Source organism: Gorilla gorilla, chromosome 11 (genome assembly GCF_029281585.2).
Source record: "Gorilla gorilla gorilla isolate KB3781 chromosome 11, NHGRI_mGorGor1-v2.1_pri, whole genome shotgun sequence".
Classification (NCBI taxonomy): domain Eukaryota; kingdom Metazoa; phylum Chordata; class Mammalia; order Primates; family Hominidae; genus Gorilla; species Gorilla gorilla.
In genome coordinates, this window is record NC_073235.2 from 112,108,356 (window position 1) to 112,129,594 (window position 21,239).

General features: G+C 37.2%; 1 protein-coding gene across 29 annotated transcripts in view; it reads left to right on the forward strand.

Moving 5' to 3' along the window:
• The window catches only part of MAP2 (microtubule associated protein 2), a 309,881-nt gene that overhangs the window by 70,682 nt on the left and 217,960 nt on the right, over positions 1–21,239 (forward strand). For all 29 annotated transcript variants that reach the window (XM_004033140.5, XM_055380455.1, XM_019022472.4 and 26 more), the window contains one exon: positions 12,785–12,834. The gene's annotated coding sequence lies outside the window, so the exon portion shown is untranslated. The remainder of the gene's footprint in view (positions 1–12,784; positions 12,835–21,239) is intronic.

A 21,239-nucleotide genomic window follows, 5' to 3' on the forward strand; every position in this document is an offset into this window, starting at 1 on the left:
CAGAAAGAACTAAAAGAGATTGAGATATTTTCATTTCAAAAATTTATCATTGGTTTTCAAGTTTCTTCAAAGCATGTTTTCCCCTATTGTTTCTGCCTGAATTTGAATATGCCAGAACTCCTTAGAGAATTATATAGGTAGGAAAATCTGTCAGTGCTCTAAACTTAAAAACAGAAGATGAAAAAATAATATATGCTGGCCATATATATGTATATATTCCACCTTATCTGTGATTTTTGTTATTTCTTTGCCTTAATAAAAGACATTGGTAAACAAAGCTGCCCGAAGTTTGGACTGGGCGGAGCCCAGCACAGCGCCTTAAGCTGCTGTAGCCAGACTGCCTCTGTAGATTCCTCCTCTCTGGACAGGGCATCTCTGAAAGAAAGGCAGCAGCCCTAGTCAGGGGCTTGTGGATAAAACTCCCATCTCCCTGCGACAGAGCACCTGGGGAAAGGGGGGGATGTGGGTACAGCTTCAGCCGACTTAAACGTTCCTGCCTGCCAGCTCTGAAGAGAGCGGCAGATCTCCCAGCACAGTGCTCGAGCTCTGCTAAGGGACAGACTGCCTCCCCAAATGAGCCCCTGACCCCCGTGCCTCATAACGGGGAGATACCTCCCAGTAGGGGATGACAGACATCTCATACGGGAGAGCTCCGGCTGGCATCTGGTGGGTGTCGCTCTGGGACAAAGCTTCCAGAGGAAGGAGCAGTCAGCAATTTTTACTGTTCTGCAGCCTCTGCTGGTGATACTCAGGCAAAGAGGGTCTGGAGTTGACCTCCAGCAAACTCCAGCAGACCTGCAGAAGAGGGACCTGACTGGCAGAAGGAAAACTAACAAACAGAAAGGTACTGGATATTCAATCTTTATAAGCTTAGTTTTCTCCTAGGAATAAAAATAGTATCTGCTGTGTTTGGTCTTTGTGAGGATTAAATCAATAATGCATCTGACAAACTTTGTAGAATGATTGAGTTGTACTAAACACTTAATACTCATTTCCTATAATTGTTGTTTTGTATTAGAATGGTACTCTAGCCTTCATAAAACAAATTCCATGATTTAGACATTTGAAAGTTCTTCATTTTCAACTGACACTTATTTCTAGTTACTGCATCACCTAGTCATTTTATGTTCAGTGTTGTGACAGCAAATGGGTGAAATAGTTTCAATTTCCCAGCATGTAACTGGCCTTTTTAGCCTTAACTTTCTTTTCCAGCATTGTTATGGCAGCTACAGCAAACATGTCAGAGTACAGAACATTCCATTAAGAGCCTTACCTCATGCCTCGCTTCCTATGATGTTTTGTATGAATAATACAATGTCTAGAGGTGAAATTAGTTGGAGTGCTCATGACTCAGCCTCTTTTTCTGGGGAGTGAGTCATTCCACATTTATAGATTCCTGACTTTGTGCCGTATACCACACTAAGTGCTTGGAATACAAACATAGATTTGCTGGGTCATTGACCCAGAGCAGGCCACAGTCTGGGCAGGCAGGATATGGCATTCATTAAGAACAATATGGGCTTACACATAGCCAGCACTCTATTAATGTTATATCTACCTGTCAAGGCAAAGTGTGATTAAATATACAATAATATGAGCTGTCTAGACAACTTAATTCTATGTTTTGGAACATGTACCTCTGACCCTATAACCCTATATTGGTATATTTTGCCTAATTATATCACCACAAATTTAACTCCTTTATTGTTTTGTTTGGATACTGAGTTTTTATTCCTTTGCATATCACATAAAATCATACCCTCCATGAATAGGTCAGTTGCCTGATGAATACCTTTCCTTTATTATCCTGCCAGAAACTCACATTTAATGTGTCTAATAAAGCCCATTATCCTCTACTTTTACCCAGCAACCTGATCTCCCTTCAGGCTTTCCTGTTTCTAAGAATGTACTGGGAGTCTGTTTTTCTTACACTCTCAAAATTCTCTTGGCTCCTTTCTTCATCCTGTGCCTTTCCTGGCCAATGAATCCTTAAATTCTTTTTTTATGTGTGTGAGACAGGGACTCTGTTGCCAAGGGTGGATTTCAGTGGTGCAATCATCGCTCACTGTAACCTCATATGCCTCTGGCTTCAGCCTCCCCGGTAGCTAGGACTACAGGTGTGCTCTACCATGCCTGGCTAATTTTTAAAAAAATTGTTTTTGTAGTGGTCTCTCTATGTTGCTTATGCTGGTTTCAAACTCCTGGCCTCAAGCAGTCTTCTGCCTTGGTCTCCCGAAGTGCTGGGATTAGAGGTGTGAGCCACCATGCCTGGCTTTAATCCCTAAATTCTGTATGGACTGTTATGGACTGAGTTGTGCCCCACCCCATCCATATGTTGAAGTTCTAAGTGCCAGTGTGACTGTTTAAAAATAGGGCTTGTAGCAGGTAATTAAGGTTAAACAAAGTCATCAGAGTGGGGCCCTAATCCAGTAGGGTTGGTGGCCTCATAAGAAGAGGAAAAGAGAGTTCTCTAAATTTCCCCACCCATCTTCATGTCTTTCTTTCTCCACCATGTGAGGACATAGTGAGAATGTGGCTGTCTACAAGCCAGGAATATAGCCCTCACCAGAACCTGACCATGTTGGCACTTGATCTCACCCCTCCAACCTCCAGAACTGTGAAAAAGTAAATATCTGTTGTGTAAGCCACATAGTCTAGGGCATTTTGTTATGTTAGACTATATTAGGCCATTATCTTGCATTGCTATAAAGAAATACATAGGACTGGAATTTACAAAGAAAAGAGGTTTAATTGGCTCACAGTTCTGCGGGCTATACAGGAAACATAGTGCTGGCATCTGCTTATGGGGAGGACTCAGGGAGCTTTTTCTCCTGGCAGAAAGCAAAGCAGGAGTGGGCACTTCACGTAGTCAAAGCAGAAGGAAGCAATGGAGAGAACAAGAGAGAAAGAGAGAGTAGAATGGGAGGCTCCACATTCTCTTAAATGACCAGATCTCATGAAAACTCACTATCACAAAACAGCACCAAGCCGTAAGGGATCACCTCCATGATCCAAACCCCTCCTACTAGGCCCCACCTCCAGCACTGGGGATTACAATTCAACATGAGAATTGGGTGGTGACAAATATGAAAACTATATCATCCTGCATCTGGTCCTTTCCAAATCTCATGTCCTTCTCACATTGCAAAATACAGTCATGCTTTCCCAATGGTCCCCCAATGTCTTAACTCATTCCAGCATTAATTCAAAAGTACAAAGCCTCATTTGAAACAAGGCAAATCCCTTCAATCTACAAGCATGTAAAATCAAAAAGTTATTTACTCCCAATATACAATGGGGGTATAGGCACTGGGTAAACATTGATATTCCAAAAGGAAGAAATTGGCCAAAGGAAAGGGGCTAAAGGCCCCATGCAAGTTCAAAACCTAGCAGGGGCAGTTATTAAACTTTAAAGCTCCAAAATAATATCTTTTGACTCCATGTCTTACATCCACAGCACACTGGTACAATGAGGGGGCTCCTAAGGCCTTGGTTAGCTCTGCCCTTTTAGCTTTGCAGGGTGCATCCTCCCCATACCCCTCAGATGCTCTCACAGGTTGTTGAGTGCCTGCGGCTTTTCCAGGTGCAGGATACAAGCTGCTGGTCTGAGGTCTGGAGGGTGGTGACCCCCTTCTCACAGCTCCACTAAGGAGTGCCCCAGTGGAGACCAGATGTGAGGGTTCCAACTTCACATTTCCTCTTGGCACTACCCTAGTAGAGGTTCTCTGTTGGGGCTCTGCCCCTGCAACAGGCTTCTGCCTGGGCATCCAGGCTTTTCCACACATCCTTTGAAATCTAGGTGGAAGGTGCCAAGCCTCATTCACTCTTGCACTCTGTGCACCCGCAGGCTTACCAACACATGGAGGCTGCCAAGACTTACAGTAGTTTGTGCTCTCCAGAGCAGTGGTATGACAGTGTCTGGGGTCCTTTGAGCACAGGCTGCAGCCAGAGCTTCCAGTGCAGTACAGTATCCTAAGGCTGTGCCAGGCAGTGGGGCCCTGGACCTGGCCCACAAAAACATTCTTCCCTCATCGGCCTCTGGGCCTATGATGGGAGGGGCTGCCATGAAGTTCTCTGAAATGCCTTCAAGGCCTTTTTCCCATTGTCTTGGCTATGAGTGCTTGGCGGGGTTTCATTATGCAAATTTCTCTAGCAAGTGGTTGTTCCACAGCCTGCTTGAATTCGTCTCTCAAAAAAAGCTTTTTCTTTCTCTGCCACATGGTTAGATGGAAAATTTTCTAAACTTTTATGCTGTGCTTCCCTTTTAAATATAAATTCCAATTCTTAATCTTTTCTTTGCTCCTGCTTCTGAGTGTAGGTTATTAGAAACAGCCAGGCCACCTCTTGAATGTATTGCTGCTCAGAAATTTCATCTGCCAGATATGCTGTATAGTCACCATGAAGCTCAAACTTCCAAAGACCCCTAGGGTATGGACACAATCCAGCCAAGCTCTTTGCTAACACATAAAACATGTGACCTTTGCCCCAGTTCCCAGTAAGTTCCTCATTTCCATCAGAGACCTCATCAGCCTGGATTTTGCTGTCCATATCACTATCAGCATTTTGGTCACAACAATTTAACTAGTCTCTAAAAAATTCCAAACTTTCCCTCATCTTTCTGTCTTCTTCTGAGCCATCCAGACTCTTCCAACCTCAGCTCATTACCCAGTTCCAAAGCTGCTTCCACATTTCCATGTATCTTTATAGCAACACCCCACTCTTCAGTTCAATGTATTAGGCTGTTCTTACATTGCTATAAAGAAATACCCAAGACTGGGTAATTTATTAAAAAAATAAGTTTAATAGGCTCATGGTTCTGCAATCCATACAGGAAACACAGTGCCGGCATCAGCTTCTGGGGAGGCCTCAGGGGGCTTTTACTCATGGTGGAGAGCAACACAGGAGCAGGCACTTCACATGGTGAAAGCAGGAGCAAGCCAGAAAGAGAGACAGGGGGTGGAGAGGAAAAGGAGAGGGAGAATGCCGGGAGGAGGTGGCACACACTTTTAAGTGACTGGATTTTGTGAGAACTCACTATCATGAAGACAGCACCAAGCCATGAGAGCTCTGCCCCCATTATCCAGTCACCTCCCTCCAGGCCCCACCTCCAACAATAGGGAATAAAATTCAACATGAGATTTGGGTGGAGACAAACATCAGAACTATATCAAAGTCTCAGCAGACTAATACACATATCCATGCAATAGTTGTAACACTCTCCTTTATATGGACACTGTCTCCACCTGAATTGTCTCTTCATTACCATTCACCTGGACTTCTGAAGGAGCCACTTTTTTGAACACTTCTTTAAGCACTCCCCTCTCTGATCCAATCTACATAATATTGCCAGATTAAATTTCCTAATTATGCCATTCTTGAATTTAAAACCTTCAGCGGTCCACTTTCACCTACAAAATTAAATATGTTTAATTGAATAGCCTCCTCAGATTGTCATTCAAGGTCATTACTTCCTATATAGAGCCAACTTAGCTTTTCACCCAATTATTGCTCTTCTTATGTGTCATACTCCAGGCTAGGTATTTTTCCAAACACACCCTGGGCTTTGGTTCTTCTGTTACTTTGTTTCTGTGGTGTCCTGTCCATTGTCTGAATTGGTCTCCTTCCCACTCCATCTCCACCTATCAAAATCCCTTACCTCCTTCAAGGGCTAACTCAAATGCAACTTCCTCTGTGAATCTTTGTCTTCATAACAGGATTTTTCTCGCCTTCATTGATCTCCCAAAAGCCCTGTTAGTATTTCCTTGTGACAATAGGATTTTTTTTTTTTCCATCATGGCTTTTTGTCTTTTGGCTTTTTCACAACCTCTCTTATCCCACTAGATTCTAACTAAGTGAACTCTTTAAGGTTAAAGAACATTGGATCCCTAAAATACTAAATGATGCTAAAAAACATAACAAACAAACAACAACAAAAAAAACCCTACCCAGTTGGGTATGGTGGCTTATGCCTATAATCTCAGCAATTTCAGAGGGTGGATCACTTGAGCCCGGGAGTTTGAGACCAGCCTGTACAACATAGGGAAACTCTGTCTCTACCAAAAAAATAGAAAAATTTGCTGGGCATGGTGGTACATGCCTGTAGTCCCAGCAACTCAGGAGGCTGAGGCGGGAGGATCATCTGAGGCTGGGGAGGTCGAGACTGGAGTGAGCCATGATCATTCCAATGCACTCCAGCCGGGACAATAGAGTGAGACCCTGTCTCAAAAAAAAAAAAAAAAAAAAGCCTACTCTATACCTTAAAAATACGAGAATTACAAGAATTACAAACAAAAAACATTTCCATTTTTTAAAATATCTTATAACTGCAGTATTCCCAACATTTGTTTCTGTAAGGTGTAACTCCAGTAGTAACTTTTCTGTTACTTAAGCAGTAACAATTTCTGTAATTTGAAAACTCAAGTGTAACTTTAACAAGGGAGAAGCATAAGAAATATAAAAATTGTGAATTTTCAGCTCACAATTAACTTTGATAATCCAATAGCTAAAAGATGTCTGCTATTTTCATCTTGTATTCCTTGTGAGGTATAATCAGGCCTATTTGAGTTTGATATAGGCTTTATAATGTTATCTGACCATCACAATATGATTTATAATATGGAGGCATGAAGTCATTTCTCATTGGGGCAGGAGTGTGGCAAGGGGGAAGAAGAGCTTTACCAATTAACTCAAGATTATTTGGTGACATTTCTCTTACCTTTTAGGTGAGGAGAAAGAGACAGAGGATGGAGAATTGGTGCTTTTAGTATGCTGATACATTAAGCTGCCTGGAAGCAGATGCTAAATCCTATTGAAAATAATTTTATTTGCGTTTTGCTTAGGGCATTGTTTAGCAAAATACTACACAAAAAGTCTTGACCTGTGTGTTTGAAATGGCAGATGTTCACAGTGAGGAGTGAGCCTTGGGGCAACATCAATCTTCACAATTCTGCACCTGTTTGCTCAATAACTGGCTTGGTTGGAAAAAAAGAAAAAAAAAAGTTCCAGGGAGTTATTTACAAAGCAGCTGCTCCTGGCACTGCAAATGAAAGTGCTCTCCTTAAGATAAGAAAAGCAAGCAAACAAACAGAAGCCACAGGACAGCTTGAGCCCACCAGGTCAAAAATGAATACCTCTTTTCCCTCAGAACTGTGTTTCCAATATTTTTGTATAAAAATTGTATATATTTAAGTGTGCAACATGTTTTGATATATATATACACACACAGTGAATTGATTACTAGAGTGAAGCAAATTAACATGTCTGTCTCCTCACACACTTATTGTTTTAAAAAATAAGAACACCTGAAACCTATTCTTTTAGCAAATTTTCAGTAGACCTTACAATATTATTAACTATAGTCGTCATGCTATACATTAGACCTCTAGGTTTAGTCATCCTGTATAATTGTGACCTTATATCTCTTGGCTAACATGTCCTCATTTCGCCAACCTCCCCACCTCCAGATAACCACCATTCTACTCCACTTCTATGAGTTCAGCTTTTTAAGATTCCACATAAGTGAGATTATGCAGTATTTTTCTTTCTGTGTCTGGCTTATTTCACTTACCATAATGCCGTTCAGGTTTTTTCATGTTGTTGCAAATTACAGGATCTCCCTTTTAAAGTCTTAATAATGTTCCATTGTGTATAGTAACTCACAATTTTTTAATCCATTCATCTGTTGATAGACACTGGTAGTTTTCATATTTTGACTATTGTAAATAATGCTGCAATGAACACAGGACTGCAGATATCTCTTCAAGGTACCGACTTCATTTTCTTTGTGTATTTTCCCTGTAGTGGGATTGCTGGATCAAATTGTAGTTCCCTTTTTAATTTCTTGAGGTGCCTCCTTACTGTTTTCCATACCACTTGTACCAATTTACATTCCCATCAACAGTATACAGTGTTCCCTTTCCTTTTCACCACATCCAACACTTATTTTTTTATCTTCTTAATGATAGCCATACTAACAGGTGTGAGATAGCTATTTCATTGTGGTTTTGATTTTCATTTCTGTGATGATTTCTGATATTAAACACCTTTTCATAAACTTGTTAGCCATTGTCATGTCTTCTTTGGAAAAATGTCTATTCGGGGTCCTTTGCTCATTTTTAAATCAGGTTGTTTTTATTTATTTGCTTTGAGATATTGTTTCATGTGTGTTCCTTATATATTTCGGATTTTTTTTCTTTTTTTTTTTTTTTGAGACAGGGTCTCACTCTGTTGCCCAGGCAGGAGTTCAGTGCACAGTCACAGCTCACTGCAGCCTCGATTTCCTGGGCTCAATCAAACCTGCCACCTCAGCCTCCTGGGTAGCTGGGACAACAGGTGCACATCACAATGCCCAGCTAATTTTTTGTATTCTTTGTAAAGTTGGGGTTTCTCCATGTTTCCCAGACTGGTCTCAAACTCCTGGACTCAAGCACTCCACCCTCCTTGGCCTCCCAAAGTGCTGGGATTACAGGCATGAGCCCCCACGCCCAGCCCTATATTTTGGATATTAACCCCTTATCAGATATATGGTTTGCAAATATTTTCTCCCATTCTCTAGGTTACCTTTTTATTTTGTTGATTGTTTCCTTTTTTGGACAGTTTGATGTAGCCCCACCTGTTTGTTTCTGCGTGTGATGCCTGAGGTCTTGGTGTCATAGTCAAAAAATCATTGCCAAAGTCAATGTCAAGAAGCTTATTCCCTATGTTTTCTTCTAGGAGTTTTACGGTTTCAGGTCTTACATTTAAGTTTTCATTCCATTTTGGGTTGATTTTTGTGCATGATGTAAGATAAAAGTCCATTTTCATTCTTTTGCATGTAGTACCCAGTTTACCTAACACCATTTATTGAAGAGACTATCCTTTCAATGGAAGTAATGTAAGACAAGGATGGGATTTTATTTTCTTATTCTCACCACAAAGGGTATTTTCAACTGTTTCTTTAAATCTGACATAGAATTGGAAAAAATACGACAGTAAGCACCTTTATTCATTTAACAATATTTATTGATATTTTGTGTGCTGCAAACATTGAGTTCAAATACAAAGTTCACATACCTAAAAGAGTATTAATATTTTGAATACAGTTTGTTTTTGAATCATGCTGTATTGAAACCCCATCTCTACTAAAAAATGCAAAAATTAGCTGGGTGTGGTGACGCGCACATGTAATCCCAGCTACTCAGGAGGCTGAGGCAGGAGAATCACTTGAACCCAGGAGGTGGAGGTTGCAGTGAGCTGAGATGGTGCCACTGCACTCCAGCCTGGTTGACAGAGCAAGACCCTGTCTCTGGAAAAAAAAAAAAAAAAAGAGACTAAGCAAGATTTTTCTTGGAGATGGGGCTTCCAGTTGTGGGGAGGAGGAACACTGGAAGAGGGACAAGTAAGTTGGAATGTCTTTCCAGACACATTATGGAATACATAAAGAAGTCAGGCTCCTGTGTCATAAAACTCAACTTTAAAAAAAAAATCCCACAGTATCAATTTGGTTTTGCTATGAAAGTATATATTTGGGAGTGCATATAGAAGAAATGAAATCCAGTCTATTTAAAAGAATATTAAAGATATCGGGATGCTGATCTGTGTTAAAGAGCAATTAGCAAGAAGTAGCTATAGTCAAATGATAAATTGAGGCCTAAAACTTGCAAGCAAACAAATGGGCAGTTTCAGGTTAGACTTTCCCTGACTCCAGGCAACTAGTGAACCACTTTCTCTTTAAAGAGTTGTTAAGTGGCAATATCATCCTAGTATTCATTGCTCAGTATGCATTTATCGATTATAGAGCAGGTTTTTGTATGAGACACCATGCAAGATCCTAGGATAACAGCATCACTTATTTTATATTGTAGTAAAACATATGTAACGTAAAATTTAACATTTTAACCATTTTAAAGGGTTCAGCTTTCTGGCATTAAGTACGTTTGCGTTGCTGTGCAAGCTATCATTTTTTTTTTCCTAGTGAATATTTAGATCTAAATCACAATCCCTTTCCAGTGTCTCCTTTTTTCTTAGGGGATAATGATTGATAATATGATTAAAATGAACACATAGGCAGTGTATCCACTCTGTCTTTCATAGCCTAGTGTTCTTATGTACATTCTATTTTAGCCATCTCTTGCACACACAAGAGTGCACATGCAACCCAGCCACACATACACAGTCACTGAGTGTGTTGAATCACTGTCCTTCCCACTCTCCTAGCATTTTTTCTTCATATTTTAGAGACATATTTTTTCTTTCTCTTTTTTCCTTTACTCTCCTAGTATTTTTATTTTAAATTTCTCATACTTTCTCTTTAAATTTGTGGAGCAAAACAAAAAATAAACAACAAGAAACTGTGCTTAACAGGAATGTTCCAAATGTTCTCAGTTTATGGCACCCTTAGTATCTCAGTAATTTTATTTTCAAGATCCTCTAGGCCAAAAGATGTACCTCACAGTTTCATTTAATTAACATAATATGTTTAAGTCCTAACAACTTAGTAGCCTTTTGAAAAAATGATACACATAAATTGAAAGCAAATCTATTTTTATTTTATGCTTAGAAACCCACAATCACTTACTAATGGGATTTTTGACTGTTGAATACTGCCCAGCCCTCAAACCTTGAAGTCACACTGGATGCTATCATTCTTATTTCCTTTAATTTTTTTATGGAAACAAGGTTTTTGTCATTCTTACTTCATGTTGATTTTCATGCAGTATTTGCTTTTATATCACAAACAAAATCAAAACCCAACTTTGCAAAGCTGTAACATCATTGAAAGGAATGTAGCATGATCTAATATTGAAACTGCAAACCACTTTAAGTTAATAGTTTTTGTGCTGCCTAATGGATACTGCTGTGGGTTTTTTGTTTTTGTTTTTGTTTTCATATATTGAAAATGTTTTGGCCAGGCACGGTGGCTTATGCCTGTAATCCCAGCACTTTGAGAGGCCAAGGTGGGTGGATTGCTTGAGTTCAGGAGTTTGAGACCAGCATGGGGAACATGGTGAAACTCCATCTCTACAAAAAATACAAAACTTAGTCAGGCATAGTGGTTCACGCTTGTAGTTCCAGCTACTACGGAGGCTGAGGTGGGAGGACTGATTGAGCCTGGGAGGTTGAGGCTGTAGTGAGCCATGATCACACACCTGCACTGCAGACTAGGTGACAGAGTGAGACCCTGTCTCAAAAAAAAGAAAAGAAAAGAAAAAGAAAACATTTCACCATTCCCCTGAGAGTTTACAGTGGTGCCCTGGGCCACCATGACAGTTAGAGAGCTGTTGGCTTTATAGCCAAAAAATAATATTTGTATCCAAGTAAAATAATGTCATTTGTTTGAAGTCAAGATAGATATACTAAAGGCATTAATCTTAAATGTCCTTCATAATTTCCTCAGATACTTAAAAAAAAATCTCCACAGATGTATCAATCTATCATTTCATTATTGTAGGACAAAGTTTACTTTTCTTAAACACCTGCCCTTAGGATTAAAAATCAACTATTTCATATTCAGTTGTATTTTCTGTGGTTTACTAGTATTTTCTTTGTCTTATTTTATACTGTTCTTTTCAGTAAATAACTAGTTTTAGGCTAATTTAGTTTTTGGGCTTAGCATAGGAGTCTAATAATGAAACATTTCTAACATGTAGAAGAACATATGCTGTTTTCTATCCAGTTAACTCACAAACATACTTCTAGAACCTAACTTGCTTTTTAATTAGAAACTGCCATAGATGCTCCTGGTGGCGAGTTGAGTCTTTTTTGTCATTTTGAAGTTGTTTTGTTTACTATCTGTTCAAGAGACAGGCTGACTTTGGCACAAAAGTTGTTTTTGTCCCTGGTTTACCTTCTTTATACTTCCATTTGACAACATGCTTTTCTGCATATTTACTTCTCAGCATATTTTAGTAGCAAGGCTTAGGTGCAAGAGACCAATGGAAAGATTGATTGTTTACCACTGGAATTGTCTTATTTGAACTTTGCTACCTTTAGCAAAGGTTTGGACTGATTGTCGACCCAGGACTAAAAATCTTCAGATTCTCTGTGCATATTAAATCAGATTAAAGACCTGTGTCAGTCTGTGCAGACTGTTCTAACAAACATAAAAGAACACAAATTTATTTTTCCCAGTTCTGGAAGCAGTGAAGTTCAAGATCAAGGCAGCAGCAGATTGGTTTTGCTGAGGTCCTGCTTCCTGTTTTTTCCTCCGCCTTCATATGGCAGGCAGAAGGTGTAAGAGCGCTCTCTGTGATCTCGTGTATAAAGGCACAGTCCACTTTTTATATTTCTGGGATGTCTTTTATAGGGGCAGTAATCACCTTCCAAAGGCCCCACCTCCAAATATCACATTGGGGGATTAGGATCTCAACATATGAATTTGGGGTGGTGGGGACACTAGCATTCAGTCTATGGCAGAATCAAAATGCCTGAGTTTTATTATTTTTGATTAAACATCTCTTAAGAGCAATGGTAGTATATTAAGAACAGAATGTGTTAAAAATTCTTTTTGGTTGGTTGTTTTAGAATATAAACATAGGACTTCTACTTTAAATAAGTATAAAATAAAAATAGGACCTAATTTTGGCATTTAATATATATTTTTTTCAATAAAATGTAGAACGTATTTTTAAGTTTAAAGTTGTATTATACATAACCGTCATGTATTGTAAATGGATGTGTTTCAGTCAGTGCGTTTTATGGAGTGAGGAACAAGTCACTTCTGATTTTATCTTCCTCCTTAGTAAAAGAAAAAGCCAGATTGTTCAACTGATTTAACTTACTGGGTATTTTTCTTTTCTTCTTTTAGATTTTATTGATCTAATCCAAAGTATCTTATAACTTCTGGCTGGAATTAAGGTCAGTACTATATTTGTGTCAATCATGAATAAACTGTGAAATAAAATAAAGGCATCATGGGTCTTTGGATAGCTGTGTCAGAAATATGCTTGCAATGTGTGGTAAAAGCTCAAATTTAGTAAAAACTGGATATATTTCAGAGTTGGCCTACTAGCAAACATGGTTCCCTAAGTACTGTTTTTCTAATTAGTATAATTTATTTGGTTTTTGAATGTTGAATTTATTTAATCTTACTACTACCTGAGTTTCGAATAATGAAAAAAATCCAACTCAAATTCATTTGTTTAATTAACAGAAATATTAAAAGAGTGACTTCTTGGAAGGCTGACCTTTCAAAGAATGGTCAGCTTCCTGAATTTGCAGGAAAACACTTTGAATTCCACAATTATATACTCATAGAGAATATATTTCGTAAAGAGGGTAGAATTGAAAACGTACTTTTCAATAAAAAATTTCAGTTAGCAGAGTGTTAAGATGTCATTCCTTTTGTTCTGTGCTTTCATTAATTGGCTTTAATTGAGACTCGAAACTAGCTTAACTGAGTTTAGAGTAATAACAGAACCTCAGAAGGTCCTCACAGCAATAAACTTAGGATTTTATTTATGCCTTCTATTTTTTTTGAACATGTATTCAGATTTAAAAAAAACACTAAACACTGAATGAAATGAAGACTTTTATTGCTTATGAAAGAACAACATGCCAGTTGTTGCTAAACTTTTTGTATAGGCTTTTGATTAATAATTAACATAAAGAAAAACATTGGCTTTTCATTTGCCCTTACACTAATCAGGAATTTTCCCTTTAAAGCCCATGTTTAACCCTTCAGATTGCAGTGTCTGTCATATAACAGGCACACTGTAAATATGTACCTTTTCTGACCTCACTTTCCTACAACCAAATACACATAAGCACACAGACACACAGACACACTCTCTCTCTCCCTCACACACACACACACAGATGAAAAACTACTATTATTTCTCTTTTCAGGTTCAAACTGTGCTTTCCTATCTTCGAAATCTGTATAGAATGAAGCAAATAGAATATATTAAAATTATGCCTATAGATAATTGGAAACTTAATAAAGAAAAAAGGTGAAATGTCTACAAGTATTGGTTTCAAGTCTATAAACTGTATTATTAAGTGTTTTTATATAGTTCGGGGTCAAATTTATTAAAGTTTCTCTTTTTTATTCACTTTTAGCATATGCTATGGAGATTTGTGAACATTTAAACGTGCAATTTTTTAAGACTTTTTGAATTTTTTTCTACTTTTATCCCCTACTAGCCCCTATCCCATCCACCTACAAAACCAAAATTACAAGTAGAATGAGATTTTTGTAAAGTATACATCATTGAATCAGTAATATTTTCAATGCACAGAGTTAAGTTTTAATTATAAATAAATCTGTATGAGAGGTAAACTTTTCCTTTCTCTTCTTTAATAAGAAATAAACTCTTCCCTTCCTGATTTTTTTATTTTATAGTTTATATGGTAAACATGACAATTTGCAATCTCATCTTGCTCTGACCACTTACCAGAATGAAAGAAAACTGAAAAGAAAAAAGATTTTTGTTAGACTGTAAAAAACTAACAGTAACGCACAAAAACTTTTCATAATCTGATCCCCTAACCATCTTCCACATGGAGATTTCTGTTGTGGGAATATGAAAATCGAGTGTGTTTGGTCAAGATGACTTGCCTATTTTCAAATAAATAAATAAATATATCAGTGAAAATAACGTGTACATAGAAATGGAAACATGTTTAAACCTCTCTTATTACCAGGTCTTCCCACTTGGATATGTGTGGTTTAGTATTTATTAGTATTGTTTTCCCTTCTATCTGGAAACGAAAATAATATTAAATTACATTTGGTTAATCAGTTATCTAAATCACATTTTGTAAAAGCAGTTAGATGTAGTAAGTCTCTTAAAACTATATTAACTCACTAGAAACAGCCAAGTTATCAAAACAGAATGTATGTAATGGAAATTACCATTTTTTTCAACTATAACTCAGTTACTTTTGGTTTAAGATAAAAGAGTTTCCCTCACAGAAAAAGCATGTTTATCTGTAAAACTGTTAGCTGAGCAAAATAACTAGTGTTGCCAGATAAAAGCAAGCTACCGATAGGGGTATATAAAATAGGACATCAGAAATGCCATTGCAATATTTTATCAATTCTGTGATGCATGTAATTTTACATTAAGTTATATAAAATTAAGTGATGCTATAGTTAAATTGGCAGCATTTTTTTTTCCTAGTGGTAAATGAGGTATGTCTTGTAATGAATAGTATCTTAGATTTTATGAAACACAATATTACTGAATTTAGACTGGAAACGTGTTTTAATCTCCTAAAGTTATTACAAAAAAAAAAAGTCAGAATGAAGTCTAGAAACAAGGAAGGTAAATTTGGCATTGATTCTTAGCAACATTTTAGGCCACAATTTTTGCCTTTTTAAAAAAATGTGTATTGGTTTTTCTGATCTACTTCTTTTTCTTTATTATTAATACTGCTACCAGCATTTTGGTATATTTTCCTCCAGTTTTTGTTGTGGTTTGTTTTCACAAAAGTTAAATTAAGTTTTCTATTCTATACATTCCAGTTACTTGAAAAGGTGATTTTTAATGGCTCTGTGATATACTATCCTATGGATATTTCGTAATTTATTTCACCATTTACTCATTATTGGACATTCAGACCATTTTTAATATCTCACTATTATAAATAGCACTGCAATAAATATGCTTCTAAAATGTTTATGTTCACTGCTGACATTGTACTTAGGATCAATTTGTAGAAGTGGGATTATGTAGTGTAAAGAAATAAATATATTTGAGGTGGGTAACGTGTACATTATGTTCCCCAAAATTATATACCAATATACACTTCACTGGTAGCAGAAGCAGTCTGAGTTTTGCAATACCCATGCCAATGTTGGAATTAGGATTTTAAAAATTTCTCTCAGTTTGATAAGCAAATGATGGCTTCTCAATTTTAGCATATAAAATAGGAAACAGATGCTTGTAAAGGAATACTCATGGATCATTAAAAATATCAATCTAAACAGCATAACTTGTTTTTTAGATAGAATGACTAGGTAATGTTAATTTCATTGGCTCTGCCACTCTCAGCCTGGGAAGGCTGTTTGATCTTATGCTGTTGAAGACGGAATCAAAAGCTAAATGATTTTCATTCTTATAAAGATAGATGATCATGTTAATTATATTAATTATAGTTTTCTTGAGAAAGAGGTTGAGGACCCTAAGGAATGGGACAAGGGAGACATTCTTTATTAATAGAGTTCTCAAGTTTACTTACAGTGGAGATACTGCTCAACAAGTGACATGAGGCGCAGTAGCTTTTCTGGAAGTGTTTGGAATGCTGTGAGCAGAAAAGAACTAAGATTACTCTACACATCTAAAAGTGAAATGTCATATTGTGTGCTAGCTAGTGTAGATATTTTATAAATTTCTCTCCTCAAAATTTTAAAAATACTTTTCTATATTGATACTGTCTTTTAGTCTCATTTTGCAAAATCAAAAGTTAAAAAGAAAATATTGGATATAACTTGTTGCTATTTTGTATCCGTTTCTTCTTCATCCTATACACTAACCTTTTATCCTTCCTCTAATGCAGTCAGTACTTAGCATATATATTCCATGAAGACCCTACCTCCAACCCTATCCTATCTTGCTCCCAAAGAGGGATCATGTTCATCATACTGACACCTAGTTCTAAGGGATACATTGCTTAACACAAGGCTCTCAGTGCTATAAGACTTCCGCTGCCTTTGCAATTGCACTTGACTATATTAAAGTGTTCTGGTGGCGTTGGTTGAAGCACCCGAGTTTGAAATTAGATGAATTCATGCTTTCTTGGTGCTTAGAATTCTTAAACAGATGATTTCCTATGATTTTTTTTGAAGAGATGGAGTCTCCCTCTGTCACCCAGGCTGGAGTATAGTGACACAATCATGGCTCACTGCAGCCTTAACCCTTGGGCTCAAGTTGTCCTCTCATCTCAGCCTCCTGAGTAGCTTAGGAGTACAGGTGTGTGCCACCATTCCTGGCTATATTTTTTATTTTTTGTAGAGACTGAGTCTCGCTTTGTTGCCCAGGCTGGTCTCAAACTCCTGGCTTAAAGCGATCCTCCTGCTTCAGCCTCTGAAGGTGCTAGGATTACAGGCATGAGTCACTGTGCCTGGTCAATTACCTATGACTGAATCATTAATATTTATCTGAAATTATTTACCCAAGCCCTGATTTTGATCCAGTGCTTCAGAACAGGGTGGATGTTGTGCTTCTTTTCTACCTGGATCTAGTCCTTCCTCCTAATTCTAATCTTTTCCTCTGGCTTAACCTCTGATGCCCTCTATGCTTCTAGACTGCTAAGCTGCTTGTGGTATTCCTTGGTCAAGCCTTCTGATTTTATTATCTGTAAAATGGAAACAAAAATAACTTATACTTCATTTCAAGATTAAATGAGATATTATTATGAGTGTTAAAAATTGTAACTTTTAATCCACTTTTAAGCCCTCTATCAAAATATGCTAGTTACTTTGATTATTACATATTGTATACGTGTATCAAAACACCACATTGTGTCTGATAAATATGTAAATTATAATAAATAAATTACATTTTAATGCAAAAAAAAGACTCTTAGAACAATGTCTGGCATATGGGGATTGCTAAATAAATAGGAGTGTTTGTTCCATTGAGCCTTGAAAACAAACAAACAAACAAATGCTCTATTGAAGTCTTTTTTTCTAGATTTTACATGTGTAATAAACTCTGACGCTTCTCTTAAAACAGAAAATAAAATGAATGAGGATCTTTAAATTATTGTTATAAAAACTTCAAAATATATAAATGAAAGAAGCCAGAAGTTATACAGACACACACACACACATATATATATAAAATGTATGCTATATATAAATTTAAAAAATATTTCTTTTATAGAGATAGGGCCTCACTCTGTTGCCCGGACTGGAATGGAGTGGTGCAATCATAGCTTACTATAACCTCAAACTTCTAAGCTCAAGTGATTCTCCTGCCTCAGCCTCCTGAGTAGCTAGGACTGTGGTAGCGTGCACCAGCACACCCAGCTAATTTTTTATTTTATGCCTTTTATACAGACAGGGTCTCTCTATGTTGCCCAGGCTGGTCTTGATCTGGCATGAAGTGACCCTCCTGCCTTGGCTTTCCAAAGTGATGAGATTACAGGCATGAGACACTGCACGCAGTCCAATTTATAGAATTTTATACTGTATTTTAAACTGGCCAGAAAGTAATTTCTCTATGCTCTGTTGAGTAGTATTATATGGTTCATTAAAGATGCTGTTAAACTAAACAGCATATTGCACGATTAAGCAGACTTGCACTTAAAAAAAGTGTAGAAAATGCTAATATTCTAATGAAATAGGAAGTGGGGAGAGGCGGATGTTCTTAATGTCTAACCAGTAAGCTTCAGTGCTTTGAGCTTTCCAGAATCAAGACAAAATTTTGATTAGCTTCTTGGTCAACTTCCAGTGCCTTCTCAGGGAGACGCTATATTTCTCTTCCAACTTGCTTCATGTTGCTTCACACATTTCTTATAGACTTGTTATGCTTCGTGTTATGATTATATCTGGATAGGTCCATTCTCCCCTAGCAGCCCATAGGCTTTTTAAGGAGAAACTGGGGCCTTTACACTTATGCGTGCTATCTCAATAGGGCCTTGGAGGAAATGGACACTTAGGAAATGCTTATATAATGAATTTTAAAGACATTCATTATATAACAAACAATTATAAAATTGCAAAACAGAATATAAACAATTGTATTACATATGAAGACTATAGAGCTACATATATGTGTGTATATGCGTGTATGTTTTAATAATCATTAATCACTGTATCCTCTCTCGGCACCCTATCTTTCTCTCTTGAAAAAACAAAAAACAAAAAAACACCACAGATCCAATACTTGTTCTTTAAGATTCTTCCAGTGGGTAGTATTTTTGTATTCATCTTTCATGGCATCAACAAGCCTATTTCCTCAGGATGTCAGGCTGTCAAAATGAAAGCAATTCTGGAAGCACGTATCCCCAAGATTCTTCATTAGGTCATGTGAACAAATGAGGAGGGATAGCAAGTTTGTCTGCCATCCTCACTTCAACCCCCTCCCCACCTCTCCTCTTCTAAATTATGTCATGAGCTAATTCTTTGATAGTCATGTTTTTGTCCAAAATCTAGGAAATGATTACTTTCTATTAAAAGGAAAAAATACGTATTTATGATGCATCAAATTTCAGAAGGCTTCACAAGAGAAAGTAAATTATCCTAAGGATTAAATGGTCTTTTCAGTTTGAAAAGTGATTCTGGAAGCTTTGTATTTCTCCTTAAAGTAGTAAACAAATAATTGGCCATTCTATAAATCTTTCCAGAATCTCAAAGTCACTTTTTATCATATGTAAATATAATCATTAGAATCCTGAATATGTTTTTTAATACAAAGATATTAACATACTATGCCAAATGTAGGAATAAAATAAAATGACAAAATAATCACCTTTTTCATAAGTTTTCTAAGTTTCCCAAATTAAACCTAATAATTATTGCAGCTTCAAATGTCTTTGGGGTGATCATTGTTTAAAGTCCTCCCTTTTTTTTTCATATGGGAAAAGAATGCTCTAGCTTGTTCTTTATTCCTTAATTAAATGTAGTATCAAATGGCTGCAAAAGACAACCACTGGCTATGTTTTCATACAAACCCCATGCTTATGAAATCAGTTCTGTGGATTTAATTCACTGACCAGCTAATCTTTATTCTTTTCCTAAATTCATCTGTAAAAAAGAATCCCATTCCAAAGAATAACACAGCTGATCTCTTTGCAGCCCATTTATGTCATTAAAAAGTATTATAACCTAAATATGGGCCTTATATCTTATTAGGGTAGTTTGGAACATTTAAAAATAAAATAAATGAATTTTTTTATTATGTAAGAAATTCTTTATATTCTACTTATTGCAGAATAAGAACTGCATAGTAGTACAAGGGATAAACTCTCTTGTTCCTCTATAAATCAACGTGAGACTTGTTAAGCTTCATCAGTTATTCACCTGAGAATAGAAAAGTATCCATTGTGTATTAGAAACAGGAATATGACATACAATACACACATGTGATAGATAGATAAATGGATAGTCATGATGGTTTCAAATAATTTTGCCAATGCACAATACAAGGGCTTTACTTTTAGGAATGCCTTCTGAGTCATTCATGTTGAAGAGGGTAAAATTATGTGCCTTTTCTGAACTAATCTCTCCCAGTTATTAATAATATAAAAATGTTAGTTGAAAAATTAGTTGCCATAACAAACCGACATGGATTAGGTTTCATTCCATATTATTCAGTGTCTTACGGTTATCAACTTTGTGTTGCTTTACAGTCTTCATTTTCTTTCTTTCGACCATTTCAAATCTAATTAGTGAAGAGTTGAATAAAGAAAACACTGAATGCATTATATGAGTACCTCTGTGTCTATCTTCTTTCTCTCTCTCATTTATCTAAAGTTTTATACCTGCCAAAGTTTGTAGTTCAAAACTAGAGCAAGTGATCACTTAGTACATTACTTTTTGAATATTAATAAGTGTATTAGTCCATTTTCACACTGCTATGAAGAACTTTCCTGAAGTTGGGTAATTTATAAGGAAAAGAGGTTTAATTGACTTACAGTTCTGCATGACTGGGGAGGCCCCAGGAAACACAATCATGGCGCAAGCGGAAGCAGGCACTTTCTTCACCTTCTTCACAAGGTGGCAGGAGGGAGTATGTGTGAGCACGATGAAGTGCCTCACTTTAAAACCGTCAGCTCTTATGAGAACTCACTCACTATCATGAAAACAGCATGGGAGAAACTGCGCCCATGATTCAATGACCTCCCACCTGGTCCCTCCCCTGACATGTGGAGATTAAAATTTGAGGTAAGATTTGGGTGGGGACACAGAGGCAAACCATATCAGTAGGTATTTGGAACTTTAAGTACTATTGTCTTCATTTTATGAATCGAGAAACTTAGTCATTAAACCAGAAACAATTTTTATTTTTATTTCATTTATTTATGTAGAGATAGAGTCTTATTCTGTCACCCAGGCTAAAGTACAGTAGTGTGATCATGGCTCACTGCAGCCTTAACCTACCCAGCTCAAGTGATCCTTCTTGCCTTAGACTCCTGAGTAGCTGGGGCCACAGGTGCACACCACTATGCCAAGCTAAATTTTTTTTCTTTTATTTTTTGCAAATATGGGGTCTCATTATGTTGCCTAGGCTGGTCTCAAGTTCCTGGGCTCACGCAATCCTCCCACCTCAGCCTCTCAAAGTGCTGAGATTACAGGCGTGAGCCACTGCACC